The sequence below is a fragment of the Bidens hawaiensis genome, unplaced genomic scaffold, assembly GCF_021521415.1.
Source record: "Bidens hawaiensis isolate Kalapana, Puna unplaced genomic scaffold, B.hawaiensis_p1.1 tig00002507_1, whole genome shotgun sequence".
NCBI classification, from domain to species: Eukaryota; Viridiplantae; Streptophyta; class Magnoliopsida; order Asterales; family Asteraceae; genus Bidens; species Bidens hawaiensis.
The window spans coordinates 727,937-749,687 of record NW_027491137.1 but is presented as its reverse complement, the minus strand read 5'-3'; the positions used below and the strand labels follow the sequence as shown (position 1 = coordinate 749,687).

The window sequence follows — 21,751 nt, the reverse complement described above, 5'->3', positions numbered from 1 at the left end:
TGAAGGAGAGAAAAAAGAGCCTTACTTGAACTTGATTTGTTGTCCGTGTGACTGATGCTACACCTTGGGCTACAGTCCCTTCTTCTTTGCACGGATGTCTAATTTTGCGTTCAATAAGTAGAAAATTAAGGCAAACTATGCTTTTAGGTCAACTCTTTGGCCCTTTCTATAAAGAGTTAAGTGACCTTCTAAATGTGAATAAGGCTCCTAAGTGGTGCATTCGTGGAGGCTACCCAAAGCAAGATAAAAAAGAAGGCCTTTTTCTTCCGCTTTATAAATGAACTAAAACTCACCCAAATGAAAAATGGGCGTTAAAAAAAGAACCGTAAACCTTCTTGTTTAAAAAATAAAATTGTTCATGTCTACATCATCAGAGAACAATGCCGGGGCCTTACGCGAGGTGAGCTCTATCTGCTAGCAGAGGACTGATTACAATTGCAACGAAACCACTGTGTTAGATGTAACACCACAACTTTAAGTAGAATATGCCCAGGTGCAACGTAAAGATCACTAATAATCTCGTAACACTATTAAAGTGATAATAATTATATTTATTTCATTTCATAACATCACAAGTACACAATTGTTCATAAATAAACAGGAAACAATAAACCCTTCATCGAATAACAAATAAGTTCTTTATTTAAATAACCTATGTATACTAATGATCTTCATCTTTAGCATGCCATCAATTCAACTTGTATCACGTTAAAAATAATATATTTTGTCAACATTTTAGTTAGTGAGAATTCATAAGTTTAAAACTATACATAATACAAAACTTGCTCGATTCACATGTCCCGTGTAATAATACCATTCATAACGTAAATTATAACAAATATGTAAATAGCGCCCCACTCTCCCGACCAAAGCCGCGGAACCGACAGAATAATAACCACCATTTAGTCCAACCAAGACATGATATAGGCGGCGCGGGTTCATCTCGCAGGACCCTCCCACTTCTATGTTTGATGTTTGATGTACCAATCATAAAGGGATAAACACATTGCACGTAACACGCGTATGATAATCATAAACGGTATAGAAAGATAATATTAGCATGTTCGACACCAGCGTGAATCGGTTTGAAACTTGTCTTTACAGCATGTCTGCTCGTTTACCTCGTCGCCTCGCAAGAGACTCCATTCGCAAGCTGACAGCACGCATTACGAAGCAGCTGACTGCTGTGGTCTGGAAATGGTGGCCCAAATACACCAAACCATTGCTTCCAATTCGAACTCGGCTTCCTCGGGTTCGAGTTCCAACTCTTGTCGCTACAAGACCTTCATCGATGCAAAACCTCCTAGGTTTGATGGCTCTGAAGGTGCCACTGCCCTAGTGTAATGGTACCAAAGTATAGGGAGTACCTTTCTCCATATCAAATGTCCCGATGACAAGAATACATGCTTTGCTTCAAGTGTCTTCGACAAAAGAGCCCTAACTTGGTGGCTACAAGAAAAATCCACTCGTGGTGCTGATGTATCCATGGCCTTGCCATAAGAAGAACTGAAAGAAATCATGACCGTAGAGTTCTGTCCACCCAATGAACTCATGAATCTTGAGGTGAAATTTTGGAATCTCAGGCAAGTGGGTAGTGATAATGTCACTTACACCGCTCGCTTCAACGAGTTTAGTGTCTTGATACCGCATCTTATCACTCCACTTCCTCGTGGGGTTGACAAGTATACACGGGGTCTGCCGAGACAGATTCAAGACTCAGTTTAGTGTAGTGCCCCCAAAACTCTTCATGATGTCATTGTCCTTGTTGTATCCTTGTCTGACAATCACGTCAAGGCGGGAACTCTCAAAGGCTGGAAGAAAACTGTTGAGAAAACCGAGGTCAAGCCTTCCAAAAAGGTCAAGGCCGAAGCTACACCCAAACCAAACCGCAATAGCAACTTCTTCAAGAAACAAAAACAGAACTATGCCTTAACCCAACAAAACCCACCTCAACCCCAGTACTTCCAACCCCTAACCCAAAACCATCAAGCATAACCATTTAAGAAACCCTACACTAGCGTCACCCTTACTACCAAACTTGCCAAAAGCATCACCCTACCAACCTTCCATGCCGCCAATGCACCCATTGTGGCCGCCTAGGTATGCATGCTTTGATCTAGATGCTCAACCAAACCCAATCAAGCCAATCCATGCTCCTCAACCTCTTAACCAAAACAGTGTTTTGACCCATGCTCAACCTGTCGCTCAAGCTTACCCTAACCCTCGAGTGTGCATCAATTGTGAAGATCCCAGCCATTTTCGCAACGCGTGTCCTCGACTCACGTATCAAGTTCAAACGCTCACTCCGCCTATGTACCCTGCTCAAGCTATCAAGTTCAGGCTTTCCAACTAGTACCGTAGCTTATGGAAAACCAAGTTGTTCAACTGGTTCAAGCCAATTAAGCCTTGACTTCTCAAGCTGCACTAGCCGCTCCAAATGCTGGCGGGAGAGCATTTGCAATCAATGCAAATCAAGTTCAGCATAACAACGATGTGGTGAACGATACACTCTTGGTTAATAACGTTTATGCGTTCATTTTATTCGATACCGATGCCGACTTGAGTTTTGTATCTTTTGATTTTAAGCCTATGCTTTCGTTGTCTCGTTGCAAACTCGAAAATTCTTTTACGATCGAAGTCACGAATGGTAAAACTATCTCGATTGATTTAGTGATTCGTGGTTGTACTCTAAATATTAACGATTATGATTTTTTATCAATCTCATACTTATGCAACTCGGGAGTTTCAACATCATAGTAGGCATGGATTGGTTAGCTCAACAATGTGTCGAAATTGTGTGCTTCGCAAAGTATATTCGGATTCCGCTTGACGATGATCAAATTTTGTGTATCTTCGGCGAAAAGCCTTCGAAAGGGCTTAAGCTAATGTATTGTACTCAAGCCCAAAAATACTTACGTAAAAATTATGTGACTTTCTTTACTAATGTCGTGGAAAAGAAACAAGAAAAGACATTTCGGTGGTTCGTGATTTTCCCAAAGTTTTCCCTGACGACGTTTCCGGTTTACCTCCTACTCGTGAAGTGGAGTTTCTTATCAACCTTGTGCCCGGTGCGAAACCCGTCTCTAAAGCTACTTATCGTCTTGAACCTTCAAAAAAGCAAGAGCTGGCTAGTCAACTCCAAGAATTCTCAAACAAAGGTTTCATTCGCCCAAGTTCGTCTCCATGGGGCACACCTGCTCTTTTCGTTAAAAATGTGGATGGTTCCTTTCGAATGTGTATCAACTATCGTGAACTCAATAAACTCACGATTAAGAATCGATACCCTTTGCCTAGATTTGGCGACCTTTTCGATTAATTTCAAGGCGCATCTTGCTTTTCGAAAATCGATCTTTGTTTGAGTTATCACCAATTGCGCATTCACGAGGAGGATATACCCAAAACCATGTTCCAAAACTCGTTACGGTCATTATGAATTTATGGTTATGCCTTTCGGCTTTACCAATGCACCTGCGGTATGTATGGACCTTATGAACCGCGTATACAAGCCTCATCTTGTTTGTGAGTGTATTCATCGACAACATCCTCGTCTACTCGAAATTCAAAGTTGAGCATGAGAAACACTTGCATGATATCCTTGATTTATTGAGGAAAGAACAACTTTTTGCCAAGTTTTACAAGTGTGAGTTCTGGTTAAACGAAGTACAATTCCTTGGTCACATTGTTAATGAAAAGGTGTCACAGCCCCCAACTCCCAACCCCTATACCCCGGAAGGGGAGCCGCAAACGTTGAGTGGTGGTATCGGTGTTTATTAAAATAATTTGCAGCAGAATATTTCATCAGAACCGTAATTAGGAAAAATGATTAGAGTTATAAAAATACCATAATTCTTATTTCATAAACTGGGATTAAACCCACTTTTATACAAACGTAGGTTTTATAGGGATAAACCCTAATTTACAAAACATGTTTCTTTATTCTGGTGACAAGCCACTTATTTAAGCTGGAAGCCCGCAGGCATCATTCTTTTGTCTCTAACAAGTCACCTGAAACATGTTTAAAAATATTTGATCATAAGGAAATACTGGTGAGTACATTCATTTATAACTGACACAATTTTACAGTTACAACATTAAGATGTTTTTATATCTGCCTGCTTACGAATTACTGAAAGGTACTTGTCACTCGACCGTATCTGTGACTGTGGTCATATTACTTATTGGCTAACACTTGTGCACTAAGTAACGTGTAATAGCCCAGTAGGCAAGCCTTGTATACAAAACCCTACAATACCAGTAGTAACCATCCTGTAAGTCTACAGAGACTTAATCACTGTAATGTAGTTTAAATCCTTTGGAAATATATTTGAAAATATTTGGACTATCTGTCATGAGTTTAATGGGTTTGGAAAAGCTTCATGACAGTATTAAAAATCAGTTCTCTCACGCAAATGTGAGTAGTGCAAAAACTCGAATGTCTCATCTTGCAAGTTAATATTTAACAAGCCTTTTGATGTTAAGCACCTAGATTAAGCGCAATGTAGTATATCTATGTTAGTATAAACCCATAATCATAACGGTAATCACGAGACATGAAACTTTACACGATGGCACAATGTCTAACCTTGATTAGCTAGAGCTTTTGGATTCGTGTATATAAGTTCCTTTCAATCGGAGAGGTACCGTTACAACTACTCGGGTATTATACCGACTTCTTAATATTCAATAGTGAGATAGAGAGATCAGGTTTAAACAATTTGTGAAGTCCAGAATCCCAACCTATTTATACTTGAAATTGGGTTTCTTCGCGTCGCGCGAAGAAAACCTTCGAGTCGCACGAAGTAGATGTAGGGTTGTCGAGTCAGCCCTAGCTATGCCACGTGGCCCGACACGTGCTAGGTAACGTGTCATTGTTGCGTGACTTCCATGTCACGTCGCGCGAAGAATATCTTTGCATCGCGCGAAGGACAAAACACTTTCTGGATAACTACTACTAGTTCACGTAGCGCAAAGAATCTTAACCTCACGCCTTCATGTCGCGCGAAGGAACAAAAAAACTTAGGCGGCTCGTAGCGATGCGAGCGTGCGCCATTAAAGTGCCACATTGCGCCCATCGCACTTCGCCCGAGCCTGTGCTCGTGCGCATCGGGTGCTTCCACCCTCTGCTAGGATTACTGGTGTGATTTGACATATAAGAATATTTTCATGTGAGCTCTCTTCCTTATAAAGAGCTTACAAGTTTTGTAATCTAGCGATGTGGGACAAGTTAAAAATTAGGAATCCTATTTATACCATTGTGGAAGGCTTTCATTTTCTTTCCTCCACCAATGTGGGATGGGAATTTTTACTTCCTTTACTTTCTCCATTCTTCATTTGTTTTATCTCTTTTCTTTTCCTCTTATTTCTTCACTTCTTCTTTTGATTATTTTATTTCTATTTTGATTATTCTTGTGGTTTGTTATAAAGGGCTTTCATGTCGAACCTGTCAAGATTGAAGCTATTAAAAATTGGAAAACCCCGACTTCATCTACTGAAGTTTGATCATTTCTTGGTCTTGCCGGTTATTACTATCGTTTTATCATAAACTTTTCCAATATTGCTTTGCCTCTCACCGCCTTAACTCATAAAAGTAAACCTTATGAGTGGGGAGGCTAAGCAAAAGGAAGCTTTTCGAACCTTGAAGCGCATGCTTTGCTACGCTCCTATCCTAGCCCTTCCCAAAGGAAATGAGGATTTTGTTGTTTATTGGGATGCCTCAAATCAAGGTCTTAGTTGCTTTCTCACTTAAGGCTATCACAACAACTTAAGGTTCATGAAAAGAATTATATGACACACGACCTCGAGCTTGGTGCTGTTGTATTGGCGTTAAAAATTTGGAAACACTGCCTGTACGGCACGAAATGCGTGGTGTTCATTGAACACAAAAGCCTCCAACATATTTTTGACCAAAAAGATTTAAACATGAGGCAACGACGATGGGCCGAACTTCTTAGTGACTACGATTGTGAAATACGTTACCATCCCGGTAAAGCAAATGTGGTAGCTGATGCCCGCAGCTGTAAAACCCATATCAAAAGCATTATTCTTCAAAGCGTTGTTACTCAAACTAATCTTCAGTTATGTACCTTTGAGGCCCAACACATCTCGGTCACCGAAGGCAATATGTACGAACAAATGTCGTGTGGTGCTGAACTCCAACTCAAAACCAAGCATGATGGTTTTCTCTATTTTCTCAATCGCTTATGGTCCCAGATCGTGACGATCTTCTCACATTTATAATGGACGAATCTCACAAGTCCCTATATTCTATCCACCTCGATGCAGATAAGATGTATTTCGACCTTTGAAATACTTTCTGGTGGCCCGGCATGAAGAAAGATATCACAATCTATGTCAGAAAATGTCTAGCACGTGCTAAGGTAAAAGTCGAGCATAAAAAACATTCCGGTTTGCTCGTGCAACCTTTTATTCTGGTTTGGAAGTGGGAGAATATTACGATGGACATCGTCACAAAACTTCTAACAACTAAAAGGCAGCATGATAACATTTGTTTAATCGTTGACCGATTGACCAAATCAGCCCATTTTATTCCAATTTAGAAAAAGCTTCCGATCGACCAGCTCGCTCAAATTTATGTCAATGAAATCGTTTGTCGCTATGGTATACCTTTGAGTATTATCACTAACCGTGATGGTTGTTTTTTGTCTCACTTTTGGAAATCGCTTCAAACCGCTTTGAAAAACCATCTAGATCTTAACACTGCTTATCATCCTCAAACGGATGGTCAGTCTGAACAAACCATTCAAACCTTTGATGATATGCTAAGAACTTGTATGCTTGATTTTGGTGGTAACTGGGATACTCATCTTCCGTTGGTTGAGTTTTCGTACAATAACAGTTTTCTCGTATCCTACTCAGGTTAGCCACAAGCTCAGTTGGCTGTTGCATACATGTTAAAAACACTGAGCCGGCCTGGGCGCGAGTTTGAGTCCCTCAGACCCGATTTTGAAAATTTTTTTGTATTTATTTCTTTTAATTCTTATTTTAATATTAATATTTTATTATATTAAAATTATTATAACTTCTCACTAGTTTAACCAAACCGAACCCCGTTAAACTTTTAATTTAAAATAGATTTCGTTTGATATTTTCGCATATATATATATATATATATATATATTTATATTTTAATTGTTAAACTTATAGATGTCGTTTAGAAATCAATTATGACCTTTTAAGAATAATTAAACCAATAAAATTTTAATTACACTTTTATCAATATTTTATATAAAATATACTTAACACTTTAATGATCCTCAAATCCGTTATATCGTATTTTATTTTCTTTTTTGTTAGGATATTTATTTTATTTGTACCTTTAAATTTAGGACCAATTGTCGAGACTTCTCGCAGAACAAACTAGTTTGCTTTAACCATTATTGTCTTCTAATTACCGTATTCCTCATTTCAAGTGAGTTTTCATAACCCATTTTAAATCCTCATTATATTTTTGGGGTGTAGCATGTTATTAGTTTTTCATCGATAGTTATGGTATCATAAGAATAATACGAGTATGAGTTAACAAATGAAGATCTTGATGAGATATAAAGCATTTGAACTAACAGAACAGAAATCCCATGAAAACTACGTTAAATTAAAATTAGAATATTCATGTATCACCATGATCTTTCTAATACACCTTAATATTCGTAAATTGAAAAATTCAAGTGTTCATGTATCACCATGACTTGTCGAATTTTCCAATTAAAACCACATCATAAACAATTGAATCTTTTGAATCATACGTTGTATGAACCACCATAACTTGCATGCAATTTTAAGAATAGGAGTGTAACCATTTTCTATTCACAAAGGAAAATGGTCAAGTTTGACGACTTAAAGTTGGGGTCCGTATGGTGTTTGGTATGGTATGCTTTGGCCTAATAAGTTCCAGCACCCTTTTCGAACTCCAGATAAGCAATCGGGTCCCGCGGCTGATTGGGATTTATGCGCGTTGTTTATCCTTAGGTTTTATAAACCTTGGTGTCAAGGGTTCGAAAAAAAAGTGTGTCCCTCTTCCACTTACTACATACTCATCACGTAAAACCGTATTTAAGGTGAACTCAAAATTAAAATATCAAAACACAAGTCATTACTTCAAACGTTACAAAATCGTAAAAAAAAATCCAAAAGATTATAAAATGATTTAGGCATAAGCCTTAGAGTTTGTATGTGAATATGTGTAAAAGAGATGTTATAAAATATTATAATTATAACTTCAAGCATATGAATTAAATTTAAATAAAAGTGCGGACACATAGCACACAGGGTATACACGCAAATTTTGGGACCTAAAATAAACTATAACTATACTAGGTCGCTATGTCTAACAACATATCTTATAGTTACGACTCTGATACCATTCTAAAACACCCAGGCTTTAAGCGGAGTACACCCGGGTTCAACGTACATATCACTCATAAACTCATAACACTATTATGGTGACAATAATTATATTTATTTCATTTCATAACATCACAAGTACACAATTGTTCATAAATAAAAAGGAAACAATAAACGCTTCATCGAATAACAAATAAGCTCTTTATTTAAATAACTTATGGTATACTAATGATCTTCACCTTAGCAAGCCATCGATTCAACCTGTAGCACGTTAAAAATAATATATTTTGTCGACATTGAAGTTGGTGAGAATTCATGAATTCAAAAATATATATATAATACAAAACTTGCTCGATTCACATGTCCCATGTAATAATACCGTTCATAGCGTAAATGATAACAAATATGTAAATAGCCCTCCACTCTCCCCACCAAAGTCGCGGAGCCGGGGGAATGATAACCACCATTTAGTCTAACATGACATATAGGCAGCGTGGATATGTACCGTCAGAACCTGTCACTTCGATGTTTAATTTTTGATATACCAACCATAAAGCGACAAACACATTGCACATAACACACGTATGATAATCATAAACGATAAAGAAAGATAATATTAACATGTTCGACACCACCGCGAATCGGTTTGAAACTTGATAACATAACTATCGTTGAAAAACTAATAGCATGCTACACCCCAAAAATATAATAAGGATTTCAAATGGGTTATGAAAACTCATTTGAAATGAGGAATACGATAATGGCTAAAGCGACTAGTTAGTTCCGTGAGAAGTCCTAACAATTGGTCCTAAGTTTTAAGGTACAAATAAAATAAATATCCTAGCGAAAAAAAATGAAATACGATATAACGGATTTGGGGGTCGTTAAAGCATTAAGTATATTTTATATAAAATATTGATAAAAGTGTAATTAAAATTTTATTGGTTTAATTATTCTTAAAAGTCACAATTGATTTATAAACAAAATCTATAAATTTAACCATTAAAACATAACTATACACACACACACACGAAAACATTAAACGAAATCTATTTTAAAAGTTGAATGGAGTTCGGTTTGGTTAAACTAGTTAGAAATTATATTAATTTTAATATAATAAAATAGTAATATAAAAATAAGATTTAAAAGCAATAAATACAAAAAACATCAGTAAAACGAACCTGAGGGACTCGAAACCGCGCCCCAGGCCGGTTGTAACATCTCGAGAATACCCTATCCAATTTTGGGCCAAAATTGACAATTCTGAAACCTAGAGGGCTGGAAATGAAAATTTTGGTTTTCTAGACCCATCGCGCTACGCAATCGGCATATAAACAAGATCATCGCGCTACGCGATGCAGATTCCCAGAAATTAGAAAAAAGGGGGCGCCGCGCTACGCGACGACCCAGAATCAGAGAGGCATCGCCCTACGCGAAACCTTATTAAGTAATCAGGGCACGTGGCCAACCACGTGTCAACACGTGGCATCACCTCATCAATTGCGGCATCGCGCTAAGCGAAGGCCTAAGGGAAAAGGGCATCGCGCTACGCGACGGTCTCTAAAACTCAACTATAAAAGGAGGGCTACTGGTTTGAAGCTCATTCATCCCTCATTCACCATCACTTTCACATAGTTAGCATTAGAGTACGTGCCCGACTGCTATATAGTTCCGAGGCCCTGTTTTCTTGAAGTTTGTGCAAGTATTGAAGTTATAACGAGCTGTAGAGCAGATAAGCGAGTTGGGAGTGAAGTTCTGCCAATTAAGCAAGTATTCTGCTTTAGCATAAGTATCCCGAGCATTCACTAAGGTAGAATCTAAGTTTAAGTTGTTTCAATTATATTATAGATAGCTTAGACTCAGTCAAAGCCTATGACCTTTAACCTTAAAAGTATTTTCGAAAGCATTCACGAACAAATTTCAGTCAAACATTATTTTTATAAATATAATGTTATACAAAACTATATTTTGACAGGCATGTAGTAACTGGAAGGGAGATATCATTAGTAGACTCTTCTTGCCTAAGGTAAGTAATTTGTACACATCCCAATCAACCGCGGGACCCGTTTACTTACCTGGAGAAGTTTGCCAACGTGATAAACCCTATTAGGCCAAAAGCATGCTATATCAAACGTCACACTAATACAATCATGATTTCAATACATTCATAAACCTAATCAAGGTTAAAAACCAAACTTAAAGTCTTCAGTCTAATCAAGAAAACACCATTAAGGTGATCATTCAAACCTATTTGTTTATAGGTTAACGATCAGTCGCAATCAAGAAAGGTTTTCAAACAATCACATCATCGGTACAAGTGAATACGTTAAACATTTATAAACAGTCAAACATATTTATACTCTATAAGATAGACAGGTTGTTTATCTTATTGAGTTAGTCAAATATTTGCATAAGATTACGTGATTTCTAAAACATTGTAATACAAATTAGAGAATAAACCAACTCAAACCGAATACACATGTGTCTGGATCCAAACATAACCGTTAAGCCTAAACAGACAAAGGCTACGTGGCCGCGGGCTAATGGTCATATACTGTTTCTCCGGTATGGGCTACGTGGCTCGGAGACTTGTGTGTGTAAGGCAATGTTACATATACCAGGTATAGCAATATATTTGCTGAGCTTGTCAAGAAAACTATATTTGTATTATGATTGTTATTTAAATATTTTTAGAGTCATAACGTATCACACCCCAACCTAAGGCGGAAATGTCGGGGCGTGATCCGATTGCTCACAGCTCGAATATACTATCAAGGTTAAAGGTGACAATATCTAATTAATTATTTAATTACATTTATACATACAACAACCAAATACAATAAACAATTTAAACATACAAACATAAACTCAAATAAATGTTAACTCGATTATATCCTAAAGTCTCGTCTACGTGTCCAAACTTCGATCTTCAATACAATCAACCTACATATGCGTATAAATGGAGTTTTTTTTTGTCAACATAAAGTTGAGTGAGAATATCACCAGTTTTGACACAATACAATAAATAAGCATAACGTGATAAGTGCAGTAAGTATAATCAAAACACAAACAAGTACGTAGACCATTGCCAAGCGAATCAGGCATTGGTCACCAGCAGGAACACCCGCTATACGATTGATTGAATAGTAATCCCAATATACGATTGATTGAATGGTAACACAAGTAAGCAAATAGCACGTATGTTTGATTAAATCACTTCACGATAACACATATGCATTTGCTTGAATATATATAGTATGAAAATATGAATACGTACGCATATGTCCCCAAAACGTTTATGAAAATCGAGTAAAATAGGGGAATGATAAACTCACCTGATCGAATAAACCAAACAGGAGTGATTACGACAACAAAATGAAAATCACGCTCTTCGAGGATTACCGACAAGAACCCTAATTAAATAATATCATATTATGAACGAACTATAAATGATGTAACGCGTATGATGAATTTAGGATTGCGATATGATTGGAGTTATATTTATGGTCGGGTACTTTATGGATTGAACGATTGATCTCTACTAATTATTGTTATTATTATTATTTGATTATATAAATCATTGTTCGTTATAAAATCGAGTTTACGTACAAGTAGTTTAAATAAATATGATATGAGATCTACTATAAACGTTTAAGTATAATATTATCATAACATTTATATCTTAGAATCCTTAACGAAAATCGATGGTAAAAATATAATTTATACCTTCAATATGTTTAATACGTTCATTATGGTTTGTTCAAAACGAATAATAATATTATGTATATATTTATATATATAAATATGAGTAAATTTATAAAAACAACTTAACAACGAAAATCCTCAATATTAGTGTCGGGCTTTAAATAAAATAATGATGATTTATTATTATTAATAACATATATACACACACACACACACACACATATACATAGACACACGAAAACACGTCACGAGACTAATTGACACAAAACATTTACTCATGATGTCGGTTTTAATATTGTTTATTGAATATTTAATATTAATTTATAATATATTATAAATAATTAAAATAAATTAAAAACAATAAATAAATAAAATACCAAAAATAAGGCCTGGCCGGGACTCGAACCCGCGCCATGGCCGGCCTGAAGGGCTGAACACACACACACACCAGCCAGTTACGCTGGTGTGTCAGTTGTTAACAGAATGAAACCAGTCATATATATACAGAACCCCTTTGTAGCAAAATTGATTATGAACCCTAGATTCTCAAATTGATCAATTCGTTCAATGTTCGTGTAATTAAGGTTAGGGTTTTTGATTATTAATGATCGAAGAGCATTATAGATGTTTCAATTACCTAAAAATATGTAACACTGTGAAAATACCCCATCTAATTTTAGGCTAAAAATGCCAATTCTGAAAGTTAAAGGACTGAAAATGAAAATTTTGAGTTTTGAGTTTTGAGACTCATCGCGCTACTCAATGGTGTCCAGATGAACTTCTTCGCGCTACGCGACAGAGAATCACACAGTTCAAGAAAAAGGGGGGCGCCGCGCTACCCGACGGCCAAACCCAACTGGTCCATCGCGCTACGCGATGACCAGGTTAAGTAACCCGAGACACGTGGCCAACCACGTGTCAACACGTGGCAGCATCTGATTAATTGCGGCGTCGCGCTACGCGACGGCCTTGGGGAAAAGGCCATCGTGCTACACAATGGTCTGCAAAACTCAGCTATAAAAGGGCAGCTACGGGTTCAGTCCCATTCATCCCAAATTCAATCTCATTTCACACACTTAACCTAGGTAATCATGCCAAGGGTGTTCTAGGGTGCTGAGGGTTGTTTTCGTGAAGAAACAAGGTGTCGTTACGCTGTTTAACGAGCTGCTGATCTTGTAAACAAAGTACAAGCTGGATTGCTGTTGATTTCTTAAGTTCTTAAATCCCGCCGAGCCGATTAAGGTAGGATTAAGGTTAAGTTACTTTACTAGTTACTTTAAATACATAAGATATAGCTTAGTAAAGGGTATAGTCGTTAAATTGTAATTATTTTCCAATTAATGTTTTTTAAAGCAAAGACATTGCTTCCACGTGAAGTAATGTTATCAAAACTATTATTTTGATGGGCATGTAGTAACTGGAAGGGGGGTATCATTAGTAGACTCTTCTGGCCTAAGGAAAGCAATTCGTATACATCCCAATCAACCGCGGGACCCGTTTGCTTACCTGGAGAAGTTTGCCAACTTGATATCCTTTATTAGGCCAAAGCGTGCTGTTCCAAACGTCATTTGTAAATCCAAAAGTATTTTCATAAAACGTCTATAACTATACTAAGGTTAGGTTAGACCTAAGAGTCAGCTGATCAGACCTCGAGTCTGCTAAAACTGAAACTGACTTAAAGTCTGTTGAATAATACCAATTAGGTACTTATGCATACCTATTATGAATATAGGTGAATAGCATACTGAAGTTAAAGAGGTTGATAGTACCTACTGATTATACAAGGTGAACACGTTAACCTTTTTCTGTCTGAACTGATTTTACTCTTGTAATAGACTGGTTGTTTATTACAAAGAGTCTGATAAATTTTTGCATGAGATATAATCTCTAAAATCGTTATAATACAAAATAGATAATAAAAAGCAACTCAGACCGAATACACATGTGTCTGGATCCAAACATAACTGATAATTGGCATACAAAACCAAGTCAGTCATAACCAGTTCTACATAAGGGTTACATAGCCTAGGGGAAGGTTGTCTCCGAACAGGGGCTATATACTCGGGGAAACTTTGAATTGTGTGTGTAAGGCAGTGGTACAAATCCCGGGGATGGACAGGCATTCCTGCTGAGTTTGTGAAACAGAAAACTATGTTTGTATTTAACGACTGTTATAATGTTTTATCGAGTCAACGTTTCACCAGCATATAGCTGACGTGTTTTTCCCACCCTTGCAGGTAATTAGATGACTGTAAATGTATACAAGGATTGGAGTCATAGAAGATCGCTCGAGATGGCTCGTTTTTGAACATCATGAATCCTTGTATTATTAATAACACTGTTTTGTAAAACTGAAACTCGGGTGTTTAATTCCCGAGTAATTTTGATAATGTAAATTAATATTTTAATATATATAAAGACTTCCGCTAAAATGAACCCGCTACTCTGATATATTTACAAAACAGGTACCAATTGCTGGTCACACCTCTAGGCCCTGGATCGGGGTGTGACAAAATAATACGGAACCAATAAGAATGATGAACCCGTCGCCGACGGCAAGGACGGAATCAGATAGCAGGGTACGGCCAAAATAACTGCAATTAGGGTTAGGGGTGTAGGTCGCCTGATTATATAGATGGTGAGGAAGCGTTTAATTGAGTTATTATCATACGTAGGTAACAATTTACGAGTGGGCTTAAGTCGGTTTGGTTAATAATTCAATATACATTTAGTTTGATCTCGTTTCCAAATTAAATATGATGGTTAGGCCGATAATGATAAGATAAATCAAAGACATGATTCAATTCCGAGTTTAGAACGTTAATTGTGGTACAAGTTAACTTAATGGGTACGGGTTAACGGGTCGTGGGTTACTAGTTACGGGTATGGGTTATAAAGATGACATGTAAAAGTTGAAATTTAATCCCTGGAGATTTGATGTGGATACAAAAGAGGGTTAAAGTCTGTACTTTGGGTTAAAAGTGTATATATTTCAAAGTTACACAAATATAATAAATAAATATAAATTGTATCAATTTTTCTCGATAAACGTGATATTTTTCATTGTTAAGATTCCCCGAACATAAAACGGGTCGGGTAATAGATATAGATTCATACCTGGAAAACCGAGTTGTTACATAACGATTCACCAGCATATAGCTGATGTATTTTAATCTCACTTGCAGGTAACTAAGTTTGATGATTACTAGATACAAGGATTAGAGTCATCCCGGAGATAGAAGTCTGCTTGATGGCTCAGTTTTTTATATACAAATCCTTGTAATATTAAATAACAATATTTTGTAAACTTTCAACTTGGATATTTAATTCCCAAGTAAATTTTCAATATAAATTAAAATTATATTAAACCATTAAGTCTTCCGCTAAAATTAACCCAAAACTGTGATACATTTACAAAACAGGTACCAACTATTGGTCACACTTCTAGGCCCTAAGTCGGGGTGTGACACCGGTTTAGTGTTTTAACAAGTATGCACCAGCCAACTGGGCCGGTGGCTAACCTGGTTAGGATACGAGGAAATAAATAGTTATTTAACCGTTTTAATTATCCCCAAATCACCATGAACCCTAATTTAAACAATTCTTTAATTGGAGATTGATAGCCCTCTATCATATGATATTGAGAGAGGGCTTTGATTCCTCGTGTAATACCGAACCAGAAACATGCAACAATTACCGTTTACAAGATTTAATAGAGGGAGAAATGAGAGATAGGGTTCCGACTTAGAACTTGAACCCAAAAACGATTCTGGAAAGCTTCAATGTTGTAATTGAATGAGGGCTTATCTTCGGAACTATGAGAGGATGGCATAGGACTAATTAATTGAGTTTTTATCGTATCTATAGTGATACAAGATCAAAGTCATACCGAATATGGAGTTAATGAAATTGAATTCAATTTGATTTGTTAATTAGCTGTCAATTAACGAAGTATGCCATAACGAGATGGAGCGTGTTGATTAATAATCAATCAATTCCTGATTTCACAGGTCAATTTTGAATCTAAACCGGAAAAAAGGGGGTTGTCGGTGTAGCGACGGGGTTGGGAAGAAAGGGAGAAAGGTTTGGGTTATTTGCAGAATGGTCGTTGGAGTTTGTCTTGCTAATCAAGAAGGGTAAAAATTATGATTAGAGGGCTTAAAATGCATAAGTACGATACATTAAAGGTCTACGAATAAATAATTAAATCAAAATGCAACGAAACACAAACGTAATAAAGACAAAGTAAAAAAAATTAATTCGATGGTTTTATTGCATAAGAGAATCTAATTACAAACGGGTACATAAAATGAAAAACAAATTGTTAAACCAAATTTGACGAATGCCACATTAGATCTTGTTTGTGATCCCTGGTTTGCTCTCTTCCTTGACTTGAACTCTCCAAACCTAGCTTCCTTCGTCGACCTTCATGTCTTTGAACGTGTTATTATGGTAATAGAGATATTATGACTAAATACGTGATGTAAATTAAATAAACTTTTCTTTTTACATTTTCCAGTGTGAACCTTTATAAATTTGAGTACAATCTATTATTGATTTAAGTAAACATAATTATTACCAATAATCAAAGTTGTTTGAAAGTATAAATGTATATGATTATAATTTAGTGAATCACACATGCACAATTTAAATAACATAAAAACATTGTTTTTTTAACACTTTTCTTTTATAAACTTGGTACGTTTTCTTTTATAATTCTATAAATGCTCTTTAGATATTTCTTAAACTCATCATCGTCTATATAACCGCTAGCATGCATTCATCGATAGACGCCACCCGCCTTAGTTGTCGCCGCCACCTTTACTAACCACATCTTTGGTTGAAGTTTTAGGAGAGAAAACAAGCATAACAAATAATGAAAATTTGTAATATAATTTCACAAAATAAACCCCTAGGAGGAAAAAATATAAAACAAAAACAGAACAGATAATGAAAATTGATGAAAATTGTCCCATGCTACATGCGACATACCCAAAGTAGGGCAATGGGTATTTTATGTCACTCAAATTATGCATTTTATTCTCTCTTTTTCTTCCTTTTTAATTATTATTATTGTCACACTCGAACACTTTATGCCACCCTTTATTAAATGGAATGACCTAATTCTACCACTCTCTCCAATATTTCAGCCTTGGCAGTTAGCACAACCTTAACCTATGACTTAACAAAATATCGCAACAAAGACATTAATGATGACATGTCCAGTATCCCACTACATTTGACAAAAACAAAAGGGACCGTATTATTAATCAAGAAACCAAACTGTCTACACAACAAAAACAACACCACTCAATCTCATCAGACAGTTTTACTTTGGGTTAGAATCTTGCGTCGCCTGCGAGGCTTCTCTCGTTTTGCAAACATCTTCTCATAGTCATTAAGTGGTCGAGTGGACCCGTCTGCTAAACTCTTAAACTTCCACCCACCACCATCCCCACGCTTCCCGCGAGGCCCCATTTTCTCAACCGTAATTTCCCACCCCTCAGACGTGCGTCTTCTGCTGTATTTGTGAACCTTCACTCTATAATCCATCTGCTAATGAAACAACAAAACAGCATTAACATCTCCAAAAAGACAGCTGATGTCTGAGAATAAGATTGTTTTTTAAGGTTACCTTCTGCTTATTGAAGATGAACCTCTCAAGGAACTCTTGATATAAAACCTCTTCTTCTTCCATTGATATCTCATATAGCACCTTATCCGGGTCCTTGATGGTCCCGTCCCAACCCTCGGGCATCACTTTGAAGTCTGGTTTATATGGTAAAGTCGCGACATGAAGTTCTCTATCGTGCCACTCGAAAAATCTGCAAAATAACAATAATACCATCAAAGTAAACAAAAATAAAAATATATATTATAGACGCCTAAATGTTATTGTATAAATATGTAGCAGAAGTTAGGATAGATCTACATTCAAGCCTGTAAAAGAACAGAACGTTCATTGAATCATCTGAGAATTGTTCGTCAGAAAGTTCGTTTATTTACAAAATGAACAAACATGAACACATGTTTCGCTCTTTCATTTATGTTTGTGAATGCTCGTTCATTCACGCTTATTTAAGTTCTTTCCTTTACCTTCATTTATATTTGTTCATTAAAATATGTTTAAGTTTGTTATACAATTCCGTTATTTATTTTACATCCGCTACAACTAAATCTACTTTTGTCATTTTTAGGCCCGACTGATTGAGTTCATGTTTAATTTTAAATGAAATTCGCTCGGTTATGTTTGTTTATCTATGCTCAGTTATATTCATTCGTTTATGTCCATTGTTCTTTATACTATTAACCAGTGACGGATTTAGAAACTAATTTCAGGGGTAGCGTAAATTTTTTTTTAAACGTACATTGAGAAAAATTTTTTTACTGGTTTCGCGTTTAGGGGGCCTGACTACCTTTCGCACGTAGCGGAGCCTAGTAACATGTTTTGCTCGTGCAGGTGTCTGGTTACATGTTTGGCGCGTCCCCGGCTCGGCTTCGTGTTACTAGCGTACCAATGCCCGGTTAACCCATCTGCAATGGCAGATCAAAACAAGTTGGTTTATAATGGGCGCATCAAAATAACCTAAACTTGTTTACTTAATGATATTGAAAATTATTCAAACTTATTAACTTACTAATACAATGATTTTATTGATATCTTTTGATCAGATCAAACACATATTGTTAATGAGTAGTTTTAAAGTTACTCAACAAAAATATTGATAAACAAAATATTTAATTAAATAAGAAAATAAAAGAGTCGCACATATTTGAACTTAAAGTTGGAATATTTAAACTTGGTGATAAACCGATGTCATCGTTTTCTTTTCTTTGACGTTTAAAAAAGTTGCTAATAAGAGGTTGTTTACTCATCTTCAAAGTTTCCTAAACAAAATTTGAACCAAAAACCTAATATCCATTCTAATTTACACGTAAAACTAAAGGCTAAATCCCTAATTAATTTCAATTTAAATATAACCTTAAAAACCTAATCAATTCCAATTTAAACATAAACCCTAAATTCCAAATTAACTCCAATTTAAACATAACCGTAAATCCCTAAATACAAGAAATCTTACCGGAAAGGAGAGGTCGGAGGTGGAGTGGTTGAGTGAGGTCAGGAGGTGGCTGGTGGCGGACGGAAGTGGAGGTGGCGGCAACCGTGGTGAACTGGTGGTGTGTAGTGAGCAGAGTCTAGAGAGACAGAGAGCTGTCGGCTGTGTGTCTGTGTTCACAATATCCGGTCTTTTTTTTTATTGTTAAACTTAAAAGGATTATTTGGGTTATTGGGTTTTTTTGGTTTGGGCTTTATAATTTAAGTGGGTTTTTGTTGGGTTTAAGTATTAAATTGGTTGGGCTTAAAATACATAGGGGTAACGCCGGTAACGCCGTAGCGTTATCTTTTTTTTTCAGGGGTAATGAAACATGAAAATCAACTAAAAAATTTTTTTTACATTACCGGCGAAACGTTGAGAGGTAGCGGAGGCTGCCCCTCCTCATTAGCTAGGTCCGCCACTACTATTAACAAACGAACATAAACAAACACAAACATAAACAAACAGAACAAGAACAAAAACAAGAGAAAGCCCTTAGTTTAATTGTTCATTTTTGTCCGGTTCATTTATAAGCCTATGTAGATCAATTACCTCCCTATTTGTATTATAAAATGCAAAATAGTCTTTTTTTTTTATCTGGTCATTTAAAAATCCAACATTATCTGGTTTAAGAAAACATATAAAAAAATCAAAGTTGAAAATTTATTTTTCTTAATTTATATCGTTAACATTGGCATACTTTCATATCCACTCCCAATTCACTATTTCTAGTATCTTTCGATTTCGTATTTTCTAGCATGGATAATTCATATCCAAAACTTTATTGATTTTTATATTTAAAATAAATAATAATAGGTTAATTTGTTTTAGAATAATATTATTACTTTTAACACCTCATATTACTAATATATACAAATTACAACTTTGGTGCCGTAAGTGTTCTCATTGGGTCACTTGACGGCACCTCAGTGGCTGAAGGCATTTTGCTAATAGTTTTGATACCGTTATGAACATAACATAAATTGATGGAATGCCATTTTTTTAGTTTATGTACCGTAACAAACATGACGAAAACCGACCGAATTCGCGTAGACTCATCGCATTTTGTTTTAGTTGCGATAACATAATGAACGCAATGAAAACTGATCAAATGAAAATTTTGCTTTTGTTTTTGCTTTTTTATTTTAGTTATGGTACCGTAACAAATGTAACGGAGACCGACTAAATTTGCCTAGACTAATCGCCTCAACGGTCGGAATCGACAATGCTCAGGTTTTACCGACGCCCGAGTTTTACCGACCGATGCCACCCCATTGGTCCTTAATTTTTATTTTTCCGTTTTCTTTGTTTTAGTTTCGATTCCATAACGCACGTAATTGAAAAAACTGAATTCTCGTCGACTTACGCCCTCAACACCCGGGACCGACAACGTTTGGGTTTCACTACCACCCGGGTTTTAGCAATCTGCCCCGCGCCGGGTAAAAAACTAGTTCATAACAGAAAACTGATTTTGGTGATCACAATCAACAAAAGAACTTACTCGGGGAAATTGTCAAGCAACTGCTCAACAGAATCATCCAACGGTTTCCATTTTCTCTTCATCTTCTTTCAACCATAAAATAGCATGCAGCCTTTGTCTCATAATCCTATAATCTTTCGCCTTCGGATTCTCCTTATGAAGCTGGTACATTTAGCCTTTTCTGAATCCTTCAAATACACGCCTCTCACCCCGGGCTCGATCACCTGCTTCATCAACACGCTAGTTTCACGCATCCTATCTTTCCATTTACTTGCAAATTCACCATCTCTGTGCGAAGCTGCAGCTGCCAGTTTCCTTATCTTTTCTAAATCATCCTCATGTGACGGATCTAATGCCTTCCCTCTTACACCACCAGCAGTAACCTCGCCATCAAAATGGTCTTTGGTAAGGCCACTTCACCATGTGGATTCAGATCCCCAATCACTTCACCTTTAGTTGACAGAAACCGAGTGCTTGACAGGAAATTATAAGTGGCGGTTTTTAATCTTGCATTTAGAGACAGCTGGAATAGCACACGCCTGAATGATTGCATTTCACTAAGTATGCCTTAAGTCTACACTTGCGGTTTGTGTTATCAAAAACTCATACCTGATAAAAGTATAGATATAAAGCCAGCATGTACTATCATAACAGAATTGATCTACCTACACACTCGATTCCAATCATGGGTTAAGTTATCCTACACAGGTTCCTAAATCTTGGAAAGGTACAAAGACACAATGGATCACAAGATATAACACAATGTTGAGGGAAAAAGACACAATGACGAAAATAAACAATAAACACCATGAAAAATAAAAAGAGACGATGATCTGAACAAAAGTTCTAAAATCGAAAAGCAAAAACCTAAAATCCAACATCGTAGACGGTTCCAATGCTGTTAGACGACTGTATTTGAACCCAATCCTTCCAATCATTAAGCCAATGAATCTCAATGAACCACTATTAATGAAGAAAACCATGAGTAAAATGAGTAATAAATTTATAGGCCAATATTCATCTGTTTGTGTCAGTTAATAAACACTTGTTCTGAATGCACATATTTGTGCTATAAAATAGTCTGAAAGTTAAATTTTTTTACTATCTT

At 36.4% G+C, this 21,751-nt stretch overlaps 1 pseudogene across 1 annotated transcript; it reads right to left on the bottom strand.

The window, feature by feature from the left end:
• Nucleotides 1-17,385: 17,385 nt before the first annotated feature.
• On the bottom strand, nt 17,386-21,196 carry LOC143619720 (protein GAMETE CELL DEFECTIVE 1, mitochondrial pseudogene; annotated as a pseudogene). The gene is made up of 3 exons (XR_013151228.1): nt 20,665-21,196; nt 17,702-17,891; nt 17,386-17,619 (listed from the first exon to the last, which is right to left on the bottom strand). The product of XR_013151228.1 is annotated as a protein GAMETE CELL DEFECTIVE 1, mitochondrial pseudogene (transcript).
• Between the last annotated feature and the right edge of the window lie 555 nt (nt 21,197-21,751).